General features: G+C 42.0%; 1 protein-coding gene across 1 annotated transcript in view; it reads right to left on the reverse strand.

The window, feature by feature from the left end:
• ARHGEF28 (Rho guanine nucleotide exchange factor 28) overlaps positions 1–20,152 on the reverse strand; it is a 306,764-nt gene extending 286,612 nt beyond the window's left edge. Inside the window, exon 1 of the mRNA XM_058729755.1 lies at positions 20,043–20,152. The gene's annotated coding sequence lies outside the window, so the exon portion shown is untranslated. The remainder of the gene's footprint in view (positions 1–20,042) is intronic.
• Between the last annotated feature and the right edge of the window lie 424 nt (positions 20,153–20,576).

The raw sequence follows: 20,576 nt of genomic DNA on the forward strand, positions 1-20,576 counted from the left end.
CTGCTCTCCCCCTCCCGTCACTCCGCATCCTACAGGGCTAGCGTCCTTGACTTGCCCTTTTCAAGAGCATTAACCGTTTCCCATATAGGCATCTCACTTTAACCATACTATGGCTTTGCCATTCAACCCCCATTAAGGATACAAGAACAGGACCTTGGTTTGCCAATAAATTCTTTTTTTTTTCCCCCTATACAAATGTAGAAAACCTAAAACAGAAAACTAATTTTCTAAGCACAGTTAAAGCTTATACTGCTGTTTGTAGGAGGAGGGCTGGCTCTAATTAGATGCCAACCCCAACAGGCATGCCTTCATAAAAACCTATCATCTTCAAAGTTATGTGGGATACGCACACTACAGAGTTACATGTCTTTAAAAGTCTATGAACACAAGGCTCACAACTTATACCTTGTAATCCCGCCATAAAGGTTACCACTTTTGGAAGAAACCACTGTTTTATTTAAAAGAATGAACCACTATAAACTATACTTTAAATACAGTAATTCTATACTCAATTAATATAAGGAATATATCTATCCTACCAAAGAAGGGAAGAGTTAGGAAATCACTCAATATAAATCATACGAAAATATGTAGGCAGACTATAAAAGGCTGTGGGTGATAATTTGCTGATAAAAATTTATGGGTGTTTTTATTATAGTAATAAAATGTGCATAAACTTAGATACATATACAGATACACTCTTACTAGTCAAATACACGGAACTAAATATCCAAAGGCAAACACATCAATGTCCTTAAAATACAATGCCCAAGTTACTAAATTAAAAATTTGTGCACACATTCATGTAATTTCCTAGATTTCTGCACCTATTTCTACTGGAAGGTCAAGAAAGCCTGTTTTCTATGGTGGCTACCCCTCCCTCCTAGAGCCCCCAGGTCTAAGCAGATCAGAGCATGAAACCCTCACCTTTACAGACAGATGCCACACCAGCTGCCCTGTGAGGGGTTACCCACACGTCCTCTGTCAGGGGCTCTAATTTTCTGTATCTCTCATATTGCCTTGAATAGCACCTGGCTTAACATAGGTACCTCCTTGATATTTTCTCATTTATTTTACTTCAAGGGAACTCATGCTTATTGTAAAAGAGCATTGTGCTTAATTACTTGTGTGTATAAAATAGGAAAGGATAAAAGGCATCCAAATTGGTAAAGAACAAGTAAAACGTTCACTATCTGCAGATGACATGGTAGTATGTACAGAAAACCCTAAAGACTCCACTAAAAAAACAACTCAAACTGATCAATGAATTCAGTCAAGTCGCAGGACACTAAATCAATGTTCAGAAATCCACTGCATTTCTATACACTAATAATGAAGCAACAGACAGAAAACATAAGAAAGCAACCCCATTTACAATTGCACCAAAAATAGGATATAAACTTAACCAAGGAGGTGCAAGACTTGTACTGTACAAACTATAAACCAGTAATGAAAGAAACTGAAGACAACACAAATGGAAAGGTATTCCACACTCATGGTTTATAAGAATATCGTTAAAATGTCCCTACTACCACCCCCCGCAAAAAAAAAAAAAAAAAAAATGTTCATAATACCCAAAGCAATGTGCAGATTTAATGCAATCCCTATCAAAATACCATCATTTTTTTTTTCAGAACTACAACAAACAATTCTAAAACGTATATGGAACCTCAAGACACCAAATAGCCAAACCAATGTTGAAAAACAAAGAAGCTGGAGTTGCAGTAGTCAAAACAGTAAAACGCTGGCACAAAAATAGACACATAGATCAGTAGAAAAGGGCAGAAAGCCCAGAAAAGGGCCAAGATTATATGCTCAATTAATCTTTGACAAAAGAACCAAGAATATGCAATGGGAAAAAAGAGCCTCTTCAACAAATGGTGCTGGGAAAACTGGACAGCAACATGCAGAAAAATGAACCTGGACCACTTTCTTACACCATACACAAAAATAACCTCAAAATGGATGTAAGACAGAAATGTGAGACCTGAAACCATAAACATCCTACAAGAGAGCACAGGTAAGTAATTTGACATTGGCCATAGTAGTATTTTTCTGTATGTCTTCTGAGGCAAAGAAAATAAACTACTGGGACTACATCAAAATAAAAAGCATCTGCACAGCAAAAGAAACGAACAACTGAAGGACAACCTACTGAATGGGAGAAGATATTTGCAAATGACACAGCCAATAAAGGGTTAGTATCCAAAAGATATAAGGAACACCCAAAAAAAAAAATATTCCAATTAAAAAATGGGCAAAAGACATGAACATTTTTCCAAAGAAGACATCCAGATGGCCAACAGACCCATGAAAACATCATCAACATTACTCATCATCAGGGAAATGTAAATCAAAACCACAATGAGATACCTCACACCTGTCAGAATGGTTAAAATCAACAACACAAGAAACAACAGGAGTTAGTGAGGATACAGAGAAAGAGGAACCTTCTTGCACTGTTGGTGGGAATGCAAACTGGTGCAGCCACTCCGGAAAACAGTATGGAGGGTCCTCAGAAATTTAACAATAGAACTACCCTACAATCCAGTAATTGCACTACTGGGTTTTTACCCAAGGAATACCAAAACACGAATTCAAAAGAATGTATCCAAAAAAAAAAAAAAAAAGAAAGAAAGAAAGAAAGAAAGAAAGAAAGAAAGAAAGAAAGAGCATAAGCACCCCTATGTTTACAGCAGTATTCATACTAGCCAAATTATGGTAGCAGCCAATGTGTCTACTGATAAATGAATGGGTAAAGAAGATTTATATATATATATATACACATATATATATGTATATATATATATACACACATATATATATATAAAATGGCTTTTTATTCAGCCATAAAAAAGAATGAAATATTGCCATTTGCAGCAACGTGGATAGATCTGGAAAGTATAATGCTAAGCAAAATAACCAGAGAAAGATAAATACCGTATGATTTCACTCATGTGGAAGTGAAGAAACAAAACAAATGAACAAAGGGGAAAAAAAACAGACACACAAACCAAGAAACAGATTAACTATAGTGAACAAACAGATGGCTACCAAAGGGGAGGGTGGGTGGGGGATGGATGAAATAGGTGATGGGGATTAAAGAGTACAGTTATAATGAGCAGCACTGAGCAATGTATAAAACTGTTGAATCACTACATTGAACACCTGAAACTAACAGGACACTGTATGTTAACTATACTGGAATTAAAATAAATTTTTAAAAAGTAGGAAATTAAGATACCCCCCTAATCTCTCCCATAGATGAGTAATACTTCATATACATCTGGCATTAGACCGCGACTGTCCACACTTACTTTTTAATAATTTTTTTTTAATGTTTATTTATTTTTAAGAGAGGGAGAGAGACAGACGGAGAATGCATGCAAGTTGGGGAGGGGCAGGGAGAGAGGGAGACACAGAATCTGAAGCAGACTCCAGGCTCGGAGCTATCAGAACAGAGCCCGATGTGGGGCGTGCATTTGTGAACCACAAGATCATGACCTGAAGTCAGACGTTCAACCCACTGAGCCAACAAGGTGCCCCAACACTTTTAACCCTTTCTTTGTAAAAAGATCTCACCACACAAACCCATCCAGGCTGGACATCAGTCTCCAAAACAGCTGCACCTTCTCACTTCCCTGTAGGAAGCCTTAAATTCGTTACAAACAAAAGTACAGTAGATATTCTCAAGAAGAAAGAGGAGCTGTCAAAATGCATCAGTGGGAAATATCAACCACATATTTGGAATTCTGTGGGCATACGTTTACAAGAAGAAAACAGGCACCTGGCAGGAAAAATTTTTAAGGAAATTATTGAGACATGATACATTTCCTGTCAAAACAACACATGAGGTGGTGATTCATTCCATCAGTATCTTTTAAATGCTATGCAACTTGAAATGCTCCATAAGTTTACTGGGGTTCAGTTGTGGCACACAGGAATTTCAATTTTCATTACTGAGTTATTCCAAAGATCCTATGCCCAAAAACAGGTAAAAACCAGCATGTACTTGGCATATGAACAACACTACTGTTCAATGGCACTATCGTTTACCTCCTCGAGTTCAGTTTTGGCTACAGCTGTGGCCATCGATGTAATTCAGAGTGGTGCAGTGCTTAGCCTGAGACTGTTCCCAGTAGAAACTTGAGAATCCGTTTGATCTTGACATGAAGCACAACACAAAGACCTTTCTCAAAATTTCCCGAATTCTTTAAAATTGTTTCAATTTTCAAATGTCTGTAATTAGGATGTACACAAAGCTAGGTTTTCCCATATAAATTCAAGATGTAAAGTTATTACAAGCATATTGCCAAAATAAATTGGAACAAAGAAGTCTTTTCTAACACCCAACTTTCTAACCCGTGGCTAAGTTAAACATTTACAACATAACCCCAAATTTGAAAAGATTTCTTCTTTAGGTAGCACAATAAGGTTTTTTTTTTTTTAATTTTTTATAGGTTATTGTTCTTAAATTTACATCAAAGTTCGTTAGCATACAGTGCAACAATGATTTCAGGAGTAGATTCGAGGGATTCATCCCCTATGTATAACACCCAGGGCTCATCTCAACAAGTGTCTTCCTTAATACCCCTTGCACATTCAGCCCATCCCACCCACCCACCACCCCTCCAGTAACCCTCAGTTTGTTCTCTATATTTAAGTCTCTGATGTTGTGTCCCCAACTGTTTTTATATTATTTTTGATTCCCTTCCCTTATGTTAATCTGTTTTGTATCTTAAATTCCACGAGTGAAGTCATATGATATTTGTCTTTCTCTAATTTCACCTAGCATAATACCCTCTAGTTCCATCCACTTTGTTGCAAAAAGCAGTATTTCATTCTTTTTGATTGTAGAGAAATAATCCATTGTGTGTGTGTGTGTGTGTGCGTATACACACACACACACACACACACACACACACACACACAACATCTTCTTTATCCATTCATCTGTCAGTGAATATTTGGGCTGTTTCCATACTTTGGCTATTGTCAACAGTGCTGCTGTAAACATTGGGGTGCATGGGTAACACAGTAAGTTTTGAAGTTCAAGTGTTTGTGATGGAATTTTGCCAATTGACAGGCATTCCAATTTTATGTGTGAACTACAATGAAGTACAGAATTTCATTAAAATGTTTATTTCTTAAACTTGCTTATTTTCATTATCACTGACACAAATACATATTCATAAATATAGATTTAGAACACTGGAATGGCGGGGAAAAAAATGGACGATACTTTGGTCCCCATCATACCACGCTGCTGAGAATGCCCTGCCCCACACCATCTCACACCACAATGTATTTATTTGTATTAATGGGTGCTGATTTGGTTGTAACAAGCCTCTTACCACTAAGCCTCCAGTATCCAGTATGTGCCTCCCTTTTAGGAATTAATAGTTACATGATACTAACCTCAAATCAGTGAAGGGTCAAAACTCAAGAGTAACTCTCCAACACTCCAGAGTGGAAATACTTTGCAAAGTATGCCTGGATAAGAGGATTTAGAGCCCCTATAACCACCAAGTAAAGTTCCCAGCACAATAAAGTCCCATTTCCAAAACATCAACAAGTTATCTTTATCAGGAGGTTCAATGAAAACTAGAAAGAACGTCATCCCTTAAAAACATCACTATTTTTATGAGGACAAGTGTGTTTTCTTTAGTATAAATAGGAGATACATGAAATAGAAGAGGTTTTAGATATTTGCTATACCTCTTGTGGAAAACAGTAAAACCAAATTAAGTGTTAGGAACAAAAGTAGGGAAGATGGAAGGAAAGGGAGAATGAAGAATAGAGAAAAGAGAGAGGAAAGGAAAGAAAATGAATTACAACCTTTATTTTAGCTAAAATTTGACATCAAAAACGCTGTGCATTTCAGGACATATTCTGCACCTAGCCTAGATGAATGGACATAAGTAAATTAAGGTCCATCCGCTAAAGTCAAATTAAGATCCACTTTCAGTCATCTTAGAATTCAATTTACAGTCATTGTGGGGCACCTGGGTGGCTCAGTTGGTCAAACGTCAAACTTTGGCTCAAGTCATGACCTCACTGTTTGTGAGTCAGAGCCCCATATCGGGCTCTGTGCTGACAGCTCAGAGCCTGGAGCCTGCTTCGGATTCTGTGTCTCCCTCTCTCTCTGCCCCTCCCCAGCTTGCACTCTGTTTCTCTAACATTTAAAAAAAATTTTTTAATAAATGAAGTAATTTCTAGATTACTACTGGCTGATTAAATATTTCATGAGCAGTGAGGTACAAACAACAACATGGGAAATCTCAAGCTATGAGCAAGCATTTCTCCCTGTGATAGATACAACACTACAAACCCAACTTCCTTAACAATTTAGATGCTGCCAACTAAGTGCCTTAAAATGCAATGAGAACCAAGCATTGGGCTAGTAATCAAAGGGATACCTAAGACACCATGATTGCCTCCACAGAACAAAGCCTAGGAATGGGACACACCAAAGAGAAGGGCTTGACCCAACCCCATGGATTTGAAGTAAGGCCATCAATGATCAAAGAGATCACATGACCCACCTGGTAAGTCAGTAGCAGTGCTAAGATTTCAACCCAAATTCCGCTTCTGTTCCAGCCTCTGTTATACTCAGACTTTAAAAACTTTCTTCTTGCACAGAACCTACCACCATACTTAAATGAATGTCACAGGGGCACCTGGGTGGCTCAGTCAGTTGGTCATCCCACTCTGGATTTCAGCTCAGGTCATGATCTCATGGTTAGAAAGTTCGAGTCCCGCATGCTGTTAGCATGGAGCCTACTTGGGAGTCTCTCTTTCTCTTGCTCTCTCTCTGCCCTTCTCCCATTTGCTCACACACTAGCTCTAATAAATGAAGCTTAAAAAAAATAGCACAAAATTGACATTTTGTTACTTTTAATTTCTGCTTATCAACAAAGATGCCCTAACAGCCTATGAAGATAAATTTTCCTACTATCAATGTGAAAGGAAAAAATGCTCATTCTTCATTTATTTATTTTTTGAGAAAGAGAGGGCTCAAGTGAGTGAGAGGCAGAGGGACCGGGGGAGAGAAGGGGGGGGGGAATCTCACAAGGGGCAGAGAGAGAGGTAGACAGGGAGAGAGAGACAAGAGAGGCTCAAGCTCACGAACCATGAGATCATAACCTGAGCCAAAGTTAGATGCCTAATGACTGAGCCATGCAGGAGCCCTTATTCTTCATTTTAATACAAAAAAGACACACCTTGATTTCCCAACCATAATCCATTAGGAACTAGAGAGAATGATAGAGGGATTCAGGTGCACATGACAGACACAGGTCATTCTCTTTTTCAAAATGGCATATTCTGAAGTAGCCAAATTATGCTTGGCATTCTTCAAGATGTGATTTTTCTTCAACTGTTCATGGTAAAGTTGGGCTTTCCGTACTATAAATTCCTGTTTTTGTAAGACGAGCCAAGTAAAAAGTTAATTTGAGACTTTCTGTAGATAAGAAAGCCTTGATTATTCATTTTTATTGCAAAACAATTTATATGTGCAATAGATTAAAATCTTATGTAAAAAGAGGCAAGCAAAATTTTATGAAGCTAAAAAAAAAAAAAAAAGACATGAGACCTTTATCTGATAATAAACTATTTCAGTCCAAATTAGTACCTAGGTAACCCTGAAGTAATAATTAGATCCAATGGCTAAGATTTGAAAGATTCTTAACACTGATTTTCAATGCGGAGGCTCTCAATAGTTCTGGTGATCAAAAGAAACAAAGCAAGTCTTATTAAACAATTTAGGGTGACAAAAAAAAAAAAAACCAGTTGCTTCTACTGTATTCCCCCTTAATAATCCACCAGTTAAAAACCTATTAAAATGTTGAAAACAGGCTGTGTGTGTTGTCACTTGCCTCTAAGAATGAGGCGTGGACAGCAGGAAACTTTCTAAGTTTCTAAGGACTGTGGTAACTCGTACAAAAGGTACTTCCGGAAATCCATCTGTGAGAATTTCTGACCAGTTACAAATCTGGCAGGTACAGGAAAGCCCTACACAAAAATGTCAGCGGAGTTGATTCTTATGAAAGTGGCTTTTTCTGAACAAGAGGGAGATAGATTATACTTTCTACTGAATGGTAAAACCGGGCCTTAATTGCCCTACCATTTCATCCCATGTGCCACCACCCACCTTTCAATGAAATCACTGCCTAAAGAGATCAGTTCATAGGAAAAACCAAGAACCTCCCATTTGGAAAGGATAGGCATTCTCTGGATGGATGGAGAGACCTTCACAGTCTATGAGCTCAAGACTAAAGGCAGGCCTCCTGATTCCTAGTTTGGTGTGGTTTTCCACACAAAGGTAAGAATAGTTTTTTTACTCCCTTTTCTGCTTCTTTTACTCAAAGAATTAGCCTGTCAGGCTCTGAAGAGTTAGGCCAGGCAAACCAAAGCCCCAAATAACCTGAGGGGAGTGAGGAGTAAAAAGAAAAAAGGAAAAAGGAAAAAGAAAAAAGAAAAAGAAAAACACTAAGATTTTTATTTCCATTTATTTTTTAAGCCAGAACATCAGAGAAGAGATAAATAGGTCTGCTTAGGACTGGTATGAAATGAATGATACAGAGGATTTTTCTCTATTTAAAATTCATCTCCTCTTTGAGGGAAATGATTTTCCAGTTGAGGAGGACATAAAGAACATCTCTAAGTGGAAACTCCTTCGTGAAGAAACCATTAAATTGCTTTAAGTTCCAGGCTGCTAGACACATGGAGATAAGAAGAATCCTATGTGAGACGACATTCAGAGGGCTGACAGACAAATGAAAAGATGTTCATCACCACTCACCATCAGGAAAATACAAATCCAAACCACAATGAGATACTACCTCACACCTGGCCCAATGGCGAAAATTACCAATGCAAGAAACAAATAGTGTTGGCAAAGATATGGAGTAAAGGGGACCCTCTTGCACATAGGTGGGAATGCAAACTGGTGCAGCCACTCTAGAGAGGGGAGGTCCCTCAAAAAATTAAAAAGAAGAACTACCATAAAATCCATCAATTGCACTATTAGGTATTTACCCAAAAAGGTACAAAAATATAGATTAGAAGGAGCTTATGTTATATACCCAACTATTATTTCACTGTATGTGAAAATAAATAAATAAATAAATAAATAAATAAATAAATAATAAATTAAGGGGTGCCTAAGTGACTCAGTTGGTGAAGCATCCAACTTTGGCTCAGGTCATGATCTCGTGGTTTGTGGGTTTAAGCCCCACATCAGCCTCTATGCTGACAGCTCAGAATCTGGAGCCTGCTTCAGATTTTGTCTCCCTCTCTCTCTGCCCCTCCCCTTCTCACACTCAGTTTTTCTCTCTCAAGAATAAATAAACATTAAAAAAATAATGATGATTTAAAAAAAAATCTAAGAATCCTATGTGATTTCCCAGCCATAATCAGCAACTATGGAAAATGATGGGTTTCACCTGTAAGACAGGGACCTGTCATTCCAATTTTCTTTTTTTTTTTTTTTTTTTTGTTGTTGTTGTTGTTTATTTACCTTTGAGAGAGACAGAGACAGAGTGTGAGCGGGAGAGGGGCGGAGAGGGAGACACAGAATCCAAAGCAGGCACCAGGCTCTGAGCTGTTAGCACAGAGCCCAACGCAGGGCTCAAACTCAGGAGCGGTGAGATCATGACCTGAGCCGAAGTTGGACACTTAACCGACTGAGCCACCCAGATGCCCCAGTCATTCCAATTTTCAAACAGGCAGATTCTACAAGCTGTAGATCCAAGAGGTCTCTTTTGATCCTAAACAAGTTGCCACAGCAGATTATTAGAAGACTAATGTCTGAATATCTCAAAGAAGAAACAGTGGCCACTTGGAACCAGTGTGGATTTCCTAAGATGAAGTCACTTGAGAATAACCTTGCTCCATTGTGTAGTTTCTAATGAAAGATGGAAGGTTAAAACTTCGATCCTAGTACAACAGTAACTAGTTGAACTCTACCAGAAATTGGTAGACGTCAATCTGAAATTTGTACAGAAACACCAAATTACCCTGCCTTCAGGACTAGGATTTTAGCCTAGATAATAGTGTTATTATTTCATTAAGGCATTAAAGAAACACTCATAAAACCATTGCAAAACTTAGAACTAAAAGTAGTAAATTTAACCATCTAAAACACCTTGAAAGGTTAAAGAGCCAAATACAGGAAATTAATTTTGAGAAATTCAGTTCTGTTCATACGACTAAGAAACCAATTGCCCAAGTCTGCTCAGAACAACAGGTGTTTAAAAAAACAAACAAACTTGGTAATTATGAGATAACAGACCATCAAGAGTCAGTAATGCTATTTAGAAATACCATAGTTGAAATGCCTTCATCTGAGCTATCATTTTTTTTTAGTTTTAGGTTTTTTAACATGTATTTATTATTGACAGAGAGAGACAGACCATGAGCACGGGAGGGTCAGAGAGAGGAGGAGACACAGAATCCAAAGCAGGCTCCAGGCTCTGAGCTGTCAGCACAGAGCCCGACTGCAGGGCTCAAACTCAAACTGTGAGATCATGACCTGAGCAGAAGTCGGACACTTAACCGAATGAGCCACACAGGCGCCCCAAGCAATCATTCTATCCTAGGTTCTGTGCTAAGCACTTTCCATAGACTATCTTATGGAGTTCTCCTCACAAAACTATGAGAGTAATAGCTAAAATCAGAATTTAAAGTTTAAGTGACTTCCCCAAGACAAGGTAGGAAGGAGTGGAGCCAGAAGTGTCCTCGGCTCTGACCTGAAGCTAGCAATCCTAACCATGAGGCTTTACCACCTTCCTAGAAGGGGACAGGGGTGGGACAGTTGGCCAAGAGTGTGAATGGTTCTACCATGCTCTGTGCTGTCAAACAGCATCTGAAAGTACTGGACTTTAAGAACCATAGCAAACTGGGGTATATTCAGTATCCCGGGGTGGGGAGAGGATTCAAAATCCTGTTACTTAAGCAAAGCTGAACAGGTTTTTCTTTTCTAATTTAGAAGACTTGAAAGCAGGCTACTAATTCATGTTTTTAAATCAAAGGGGATGTCATGAAAGTCAATTGTTCAGAATGGTCCCTCATCAACAAACTATGATAAAAACAATTCTCTCCTTCATTAAGTATAGCAGCCTAATCTTTCCAAAGATACACTGGGGACAGGGAGGTGATGTCAACAAGACGGAGAACTAGGCGGTGCCAACATTTATCCCCCAAGAACAAACAACTACAAACCAACAAAAATAACTCTGGGAAAGTTTTGCACTCTCCTGAAAAGCAAGAGAAATCCTATGGAGCTAAAAAATGGAGGATGGCCATATAGAGCATAGGAAGCATCTGACCTGTGTCATTCATTCCATCCTGCCAGTCCAGAGTAGCTTGGTGCCAATAACAATCCCCTAGAGGGATTTCACCCCACATGGAAAAGCATAGGAGAACCCCTGAAAGCCCTATCAATTCACCAAGGGGGACTACATGAGAAGAGAAAAAAGCAACTAGAAAATAATCAGGAAGCAATTAAGTAAATGTCAAGAAGTTGTTTTTCTCTAGCAATAAGGACTCTACAGTACTCTAAATGTAAATGGTTTACATTTTAAACAGTGCAGCTGAATGAATAAACAAAAAAAAACTAAGACCCAAGTATGGGTGCCTAGAAGATTCAACCTTGAAGAATACTCACAGGCTAACAGCGCAAGGACAGAAAGACATTCCACACAAATGGAAACTGAAGGAAAGCAGGGATCCCTATACTTAGGACACAAAGGTTAGATCAAAATTTATAATGACAGGCAAGTAAGGTCATTATACAATGATATAAATCAATTGATCAACAAGATTTAACAATTTTATGTGTACCTACTATCAGAAAGCCTAAACATTAATTTTACAGGTATGAAGACAGAAATAGACAGCAAAGCAATAGTACTAGGAGACTTCAATAACCCATTTCCAACAATAAATAGATCCAGACAGAAAAAAAATCACTAAGGAAAGAGTGGATCTTAAGTACACCGTAGGCCAAAAGGACCTAACATATACAAACATTCCATTCAACAGCAGCAAAATACACATTATTCAAGCACACACAGTCTACTCAAGTATAGATCGTTTTTTAAAAAAAACATAATGTCCTGACAAATTGAAGATAACTGAAATATCAAGTATCTTTTCCAAACGTTATGATATAAAAGTAGGTATCAGTGACAAGAAGAAAGTTGGGGAGTGGAAGAGGGAATCGCAGTATGTGGAAATTAAAAAAAAAAAAAGCATCTATAGTGATCAACATATTAAATAAAAAGGTCAATAAATGTGATACAATGCTTTCATAAAAATCTGACCTCAAAAGATTCAAAGAAAGCATTTGACAAAATTCAACCTAAGTTTCTACCAACCGATGAATGGGTGAAGAAAGTAGGGTATATATACACAACGGAATACTACTCAGCCATGAGAAAAGCAAAGTCTTGCCTTTTGCAACAACAATGAATCTGGAATGCATTATGCCAAGTGAAATAAGCAAGGCATGGACAAATAGTGTGTACTATCAATAACATGTGGAATCTTTTTTTTAATAAAAAGCCAGTTTAATCGTAACAGAATTGAATGACGGTTGCCAGGGGCTGGGAGAAATGAGGAAATGGGAACACACAACTCAAAATTTGTACCTTTTGACCTTCAAGACTAAGTTCTGAGGATCTAATATCCAGCATGCTAACTATAATTAATATGGTATTGGAGTTAATCCAGTATTGTCTACTTGAGACTTCCTGAGAGAAGATCTTAAGCATTGTCACCACATACACTAAGAACTTCACTGTATAAGGATTATCCTTCCCCAACATATATAATAAGTCATCATGTTGTACACTCTCAATACATACGCTTGTATTTATCTATCAACTTAAGGGGGAGAAAAGTTAGATTGGGGGGGGGGGGTCTTTGTGATTATTAGCTCCCCATCACTCCAAATATTCAAGGACAGTATTCAAGCGGTCAAATATTTAGTAAGCTACACAGGGGGATGGTGTACCTGCTAGAAACTAAAGAATAACTTTCAGGTTTCTCTCAATCCTAAGACTCTGACTTTAGCCAAGAAATTTATTTTCCCAGACTGAACATACAATTTTTTAAGTTAATTTATTATAGGAGAAAGAAGGAGAGGGAGAGAGAGCAGGGGCTGAGGGAGAATCCCCAGCAGGTTCCTCACTGACAGCACAGAGGCCAACATGGGGCTCCAACCCACCAACACAAAATCATGAACTGAGCCAAATCCAAGAGTCAGATGCTTAACCAACTCAGTCACTCAGGCACCCCTGAACAATTTCTTAAGAGGCCTGTGCAACTGCCCATTTCCATCTGAGAAAGACTAGTCATCTAATGTCCTGAGCAACCTTTACCTCTCTTCCTCTGCATCCCAGTATTTTCTAATGCAACCCATACCTGATACACAGGAAAACATTGCCATTAGCCCTTGCAGGAATGCTGTAAACTAAAAGGACTTCTAGACATGAGAGCAAAATTACCAACCTGAACATGCTACAAGGCAGCTTAAATCAGGGCTCCTGCTTTCACTGAGCTTACAGTTAGGTCGGAAAGTCAAGACTAACACATAGGAGCCCAAAAGGAAAGCAGGGGCAGGTGATCAGTGATAAATATGAGCGACCAGCCATGTATTAACGAGTTCAGAAGGGAAAGAGTTCAGTTGTATTAATCTGGTCAAAAGATTAGTAAAAAAGAAGCTTGAGAAGAAGTAAGCTTGAGCTTGCTTTGAAGACTGCAACAGATTTTAAGGAGAACAGAAAAGAGACCAAACGTGAGGTGAGAGCGGTTAGCAGGCATACAGCCTATTCCATAGGCAGTTATTAGTTGTAGTTAGTGTAAGTAGAGGGTCCACAAGAGGCAGCAGGGGACAAATGACATGCCCATAGGGAAAAGGAAGTCCATGAGAAAAATCCCTTACTGAAAATTTTCAAAAGTAGAATGCCAGAAACCCCTCAAGGTTAGGAAATAGATAGCAAACCCAGGTCTATCACCTTTATAAAAAAGGCCAGGACCGCCTCAGTTGAGCACCTGACTTCGGCTCAGGTCATGATCTCACAACTTGTGAGTTTAAGCGCCTCATCAGTCTCTGTGCTGACATGGCAGAGCCTGGAGCCTGCTTCGGGTTCTTTCCCCCTCCCCCTCCCTCACTCACACTCTGTCTCTCTCTCTCAAAAATAAACATTAAAAAAAATGTGTTTTTAAAGGCTAGGCCCACCAGAGATTCGAAATTCAGGTGATAACAACAAACCACCAAGCTTGGAATCCTGGGTTGGGGCTCAAAGTAAGGAGCCACAATTTCCATCACTGAGCATCTCCTACCATTTGAAACTAACATCTGGTCATACAGCAAACCAGGAGGCTGAAGAAAAGGAGGGAAACTGACAAAGAGCCAGGAGACAACACAAAGGGTGGGAGGGGACCACACAAGACAGAAATTTGCCCCAGTGGAACCTCTTGATCTTCACCAATACTTTTTTTTTTTATTATTTTTGAGACAGAGTCAGAGCATGAGTGGCTAAGGGGTAGAGAGAGTGGGAGACACAGAATCCAAAGCAGGCTCCAGGCCCTGAGCTGTCAGCACAGAGCCTGACACAGGACTCTCACTCACGAACCATGAGATCATGACCTGAGCTGAAGTCAGACACTCAACCGACTAAGCCACCCAGGTGCCCCTTCACCACTACCTTTAAGTCCTTAATAAGACCTCCTGTGCTCCAAGTCCTGGAGCATACAGTATTCCTGCTGGGGCTTTCCTGTTTATCAGGTGTGGAATCTTTATCATAAAATTCAGAAAACATCCACCAGCTTATCTCTCGGCTTCCAAGAGCTGTATTACCGCTTTAAAATACAGGGAGCTCTTTGGAATAAAGGGAGCAGGGTGGCCTATGACCTGCATGCATGGGATCTAGACTTTGTTGTGTAAAATCTCTCTGGACTAAGTCCAGAAAGATAATACAGTCATTTCAACCTATGACCGTCTGGGGAAGAAGAGGAGCGAAGTTAATGGTCTTAATAATCCACATCCCATCAAAATGCTCACAGACTACTGCAGGTACTGTATCAACCCTGGGGACAGTACATTCCTGGCAGCATTGCCCAAGATAATAAGGCTGAACTGACAAATGCCCACCTTCCGAATTTTATTAGTTTACACTGTGACAACTGGCAGGTCCTTAGAGACCATCCAGTCTACTCTGTTTTACCAGAGGAGGAAATGGAGACCCCGTGAGGGGTCATACTTGGCCACACTCATACAGCTGGGAGATCACAGGCCATCTCCATCCCAGACTCCTGACTTAGGCGCCTTCACACTGACCTCTCACTGCTTTCTGAAACCTGGAAAACCTGCTACAGCTAAAACTTTGTAATTGCCTATTTACCATTTGTTACAAATATCATCACCAATGCTTTCTAGAACTTCCTCTCTGCCAGGCACTTCTAGAAAGGCTGTGAATTAACTCACTGACTCGCACAACAACCCGAAGGGGCAGGTTACAATGATTATCCCCATGGTACCCATGGAAAACCTCAGGCAGAGAAGCATCATACAACCAGGACAGAGCTAAGGCGGGCTAACTAGACAGTCTGGCTCCAGAGCCCCCACTGCTATTCGCTTTGTTACCGTTTTAAAGAAGTTATAAAGTGAGGTAAGAAAAGGAGCAAGCCTTTAAGCACAAGGGCATGGTAACTCGTGTTTGCCAATGAAATTAGGAGCTCAACCATGAAGTCATTAGCAGGCAATTTACCTCTCGATTAACATATGAAGGGAAGGTCTATGAATTTTAATATACAGACTTAGTTAACCCTTGAGGTATTTTTCAAGAAGGTAAAATGGTCACGTGCACACCTCTCAAACAAAGCCTGCCTCTTGAAACACGGCAGAATCTTACCTGAGGACTGGTTTAGAGGGTCTCTTCTAGACACGTTATCAAGGAAAGTAAACCGGTCATTGCTGGTCTCCACCAATGCTGGCCTTCACTCATAGATACAAGGTTTTCCTCTCAAGAAACCTTACTTTTACATGAACTTCCTACACAAGTCAAACCTCAAGGGGCGCCTCACTCAGTTGAGTGCCTGACTTCAGCTGGGGTCATGATCAAAGGTTTGGAGGAGTTTGGGTCCCACCTCGGGCTGGGACTTGCTGCTGTCGGCATAGAGCCCACTTCAGATCCTCTGCCCCCCTCTCTTTACCCCAAACCCACTTGCTTGCAGGCGCACGCACGTGCTTTCTCTCTCCTTCTCTAAAAATAAATAATACATGAAAAACAACTTTTAGGGGCGCCTGGGTGGCTCAGTTGGTGAACCAGCCGATTTTGGCTCCGGTCATGGTCTCATTGGTCGTGAGTTCAAGTCCCACGTCGGGCTCTGTGCTGACAGCTCAGAGCCTGGAGCCTGCTTCAGATCCTGTGTCTCCCTCTCTCCCTGCCAGTACCCCACTGGTGCTCTCTCAAAAATAAGTAAACATTTTTAAGTTTAAAAAAAAAAAAAAAAAGGGGCGCCTGGGTGGCGCAGTCGGTTAAGCGTCCGACTTCAGCCAGGTCACGATCTCGCGGTCCGGTCCGTGAGTTCGAGCCCCGCGTCAGGCTCTGGGCTGATGGCTCGGAGCCTGGAGCCTGTTTCCGATTCTGTGTCTCCCTCTCTCTCTGCCCCTCCCCCGTTCATGCTCTGTCTCTCTCTGTCCCAAAAATAAAAAAAAAATAAAAATAAAAATAAAAACGTTGAAAAAAAAAATTAAAAAAAAAAAGTCAAACCTCAAATTCAGGAAAAAAAAATTAAGGAGAAATCACCTCTGAAGGATAGAAGTACATATGATAAAAGAGTTCAAACAAATATCACTGGAACAAATGCCCAATATTCAATTATGTGACGTTTTTGCTTTCCCTCATTTAAAAAATTATGTCAAATCTCATTATCTTGGTTATCCAGGAGAAGTAGTCCAGGAGCAATAATGCTAGAAATAAGCAAATTACTATTGTGCCAAGATCAAATTAAGGACAAAATTACAGTTGATTAAGATGTACTATCACATAAAGGCACCTGACATTTTACCAAAAGTCTTAGCATCAAGTGTGCAAAAGTCCGCTCAAAATACAACAGACCCTAAAAACTCTGAACTTAGACCAGTATTGCCTTAGATGTGAAATCCACAGAAATTTAGAACCCAAAATAACAATTACCCAACCTGACCCATCTCTTCCTAGCAAATCTTTTTTATTATTATTTTTTAACATTTATTCATTTTTTTTTTCAACGTTTTTTATTTATTTTTGGGACAGAGAGAAACTGAGCATGAACGGGGGAGGGGCAGAGAGAGAGGGAGACACAGAATCGGAAACAGGCTCCAGGCTCCGAGCCATCAGCCCAGAGCCTGACGCGGGGCTCGAACTCACAGACCGCGAGATCGTGACCTGGCTGAAGTCGGACGCTTAACCGACTGCGCCACCCAGGCGCCCCAACATTTATTCATTTTTAAAAGAGCACAAGCTGGGGGTGGGGGGGGGTGGTGAGAGGGAGGGCAGCGAGAGAAGGAGACACAGAATCCAAAGCAGGGTCTGTCAGCACAGAGCCCGACACAGGGATTGAACCCACGAACTGAGAGATCATGACCTGAGTTGAAGTCAGACACGCAACCCACTGAGCCACCCAGGCGTCCCTCTTTGTAACAAATCTTAAAGTCACATGAAAAAATTATCCCGTTGCTTCTCTGTTCAACTAAAACAATGAAAGTACAAATGCAATTACACAAAACCTTTATCAACTACATCTGTCCTATCTAATCAGTAAATTAACACATAATACAATTAGTCAGCCTAAGAGTTTTAGAGTAATTTGGGCTTTACCATCATTTACCAGAATAATTTGGCAATACCATTGAAGCCAAACCCCAATCAGGGTTTTCCAATATTTATAGCATTCATTTTTCGGTACAGTCTGCTTAGTAATAAACTCTGGCCAGACTTCAAGTTAGAGCTTAAGTACCAATATAGTACTTGTTTTTATACACAATGCCAAACATAAACGTATTGTGTTCCAGCTTTAATACCTTTTGAGGATACTTTTCCTTTTCTCATATGGCATACACCCAAGGTCATGTATCAGAGCTCACCTCAAGTTTCTACCTAATTCGTCTTAGCCACCACACGACATTTTAAAAGTACGAGAAAATATTCTCAACTCTTATGTACTGCACACGTTAAAAAAAAAAAAAAAAAAAAAGGTGTTAACCCCAAGTGAGGCCACTGATGAAATTTCATCGAGCCTTTATTACCATTTCCCTCTTTAAGTGCTTCTAAACTTCTTAAAGGGCAGGACAGGTGCTTCAAAGCAAAGTCTAAGGACACGTTACATAACCTGTTCTTGGTTGACCAGGTTATACGGTTGTGATAGATAAGGAAGAAAACTGTCAAAAGCAAAACAAACACTAATTCTGTTCTCCATTCTCCTATTAGCCAGGACATTCGAGTCACACACCCAGAAGCTGTGTGCCTCAGTTTCCCAACCACTAAAGCAGAGGTCTGATGTGATCCGAATTCCTATTTAATCAAAGTTAATGAGCACAATAATCACACAAAGTTCCCTACAGACCCTTACACTGGAATACTATGTTGTAGAAAGCAATTCCAAAAGGTTTCTGCAGTATTCATTTCTTGTCCTCCAAACACTCCAAAGGAGTTAGGTCGGCCATTAATCAGGAGGAGGCAAATAGAGATGTTTTATTAAGATATACGTAAAATCCAGAATTTATACAGAAACCTTCCCCTAAGTTCTCACTCTGGTTGCATGGTCATGTGCAAACAGCAACCCACAAAACCTAGTAAAGACAGGTCTCCTTTCTGTTCTGAAAACAGGATTTCGCTTTCCCTGACAGCTCCAGGTCCTAGGAACAGAGGATGAGAACGCTTCGGGAAATCACAGACCCCCAGGACCATAAATGAGGAGGGGACTGGAGGGCGAGGTTTTGTGTCGTTTTGTTTTGTTTTTTATAAGGTTTGCGGTTTTTTTCTTTCCCAACTGGCGCGGGTCTGGTGGTAAACCACCGTAATTCCGGGTCTGCAGAGATTGGTCTAGACCCAGGCAGGGGTCATTTCAGGAAGCTGGGCAAACACAGATGTTGCTGCCTTTCCGTGACCCACCCAGCTGTAACCAATAGGGGGTCACTGTGGGCTCCTAGGGAGGCAGATGGATTCTCTCCTGGAACTCTAATGGGCGTCTGGGAAACCAGAGCTGGGTTTCCAAGGCGGCCCCAGCACCCAGCTTCTACCCAGCCTCGACAGGAAAGGATGCCTCCTCGGCCGAGCACAAGCCCATCGTTGTGACCCCCTCCGGAAACTCTAAGCAGGAGAAGGTTAGGGTACTACCCACCCACATCCCAGATGTTCAAGGGGCACACAAACCCTTAAGAATAAAATCCGACGGAACGCCGACCGCACCTCGTAATCAAACGTCTGCAGCTGCCTTTGAAAATACAGCAAATGTCTCCATATGAAAGAGTGCTAGCGCTGGTACCGTGAGGTCTGCTCTCTGGGAGCCCAGCCCCACCAAGGACCCTCACGCTGGAGCAAAGACACCGATGGGGAACCAGCTTTCGAGCCGCCCCCCACCCCCACCTCCACCTCAGGAGTGCATCTCCGTGGCTCTCAAAGGACCCTGACCGGGCCTCCACCCGCCCATCCCGGGACCCCCCAGCGGCAACGAGAGGGGCCACAGCCTTCTCGGTGCTCTCCCGGCCGCCCGGCGCAAACCACCCCAGGCTCCACAGCGGCCGCCGCCGCGCCGCGCCGGACGGTGCGGCCCTTTGCACTTGTTGCAGTCCCCCAGGGGCAATGAGGCGGCAGGATCCCTCGCGCCACTAAGCCCACAACGGCACCCACCTTTCCACCTCTGTTGCCCCTCGCGTCCCCCAGTACCCTGGAGAGAGTATTTCTGGGCTAGAGAACTCGAGCGAGGGGAGCAAACTTTTCTGCCCTGAGCTACCAGGAGACGCGGGGGATGGAGCCCCCAAGAGCACTTACCTGGAGCCAGGGCCCCCACAGCCTCCGGAACCCCACCGAGACGCTGCAGCCCGCGCCCTGCCCGAGGGCGTCTGGAACGCGCCCCGGCCCGCCGCCGCCGCCGCCGCCCGGAGCCGGGAAGGCTTTCCCCGAAGCTGCCAACGCCCGGCCGCCCCGGAGGCTGGAGCCAGCGCGGAGGGGGCGGAGCCGCGGGCGCGCTCCCGGAGCCGGCTGGCTGCGCCCGCAGCTCGGGCCGCCCCCGCTCCCTCCGCGCCTGCCGGCTGCCACTGGATCCCCGCCTGCCCACCTCCCGGCCCCGGCATCACATGGCCGGGCCCGCCCGCCGCCGCGCCCGCCACCGGCTCCAGGACGAAACCTGAAGCGGCCCGACCGCGCTGTCTCCGCCGCCACCCCCACCCGCCTCCCGGCGCGCCTCGCCTTCCCTCCCCCATCCCGGAGCGCCCAGTCGAGCGGAGGCTGGCGCGGCCCCTGCGGGGCCGGGGGAGGGCGAGGTCGCGTCCCGGGTGCGGCGCCCGCGCTCCCCAGGCCCCCCAC

The sequence above is a fragment of the Neofelis nebulosa genome, chromosome 1 (assembly GCF_028018385.1).
Source record: "Neofelis nebulosa isolate mNeoNeb1 chromosome 1, mNeoNeb1.pri, whole genome shotgun sequence".
Taxonomy (NCBI): domain Eukaryota; kingdom Metazoa; phylum Chordata; class Mammalia; order Carnivora; family Felidae; genus Neofelis; species Neofelis nebulosa.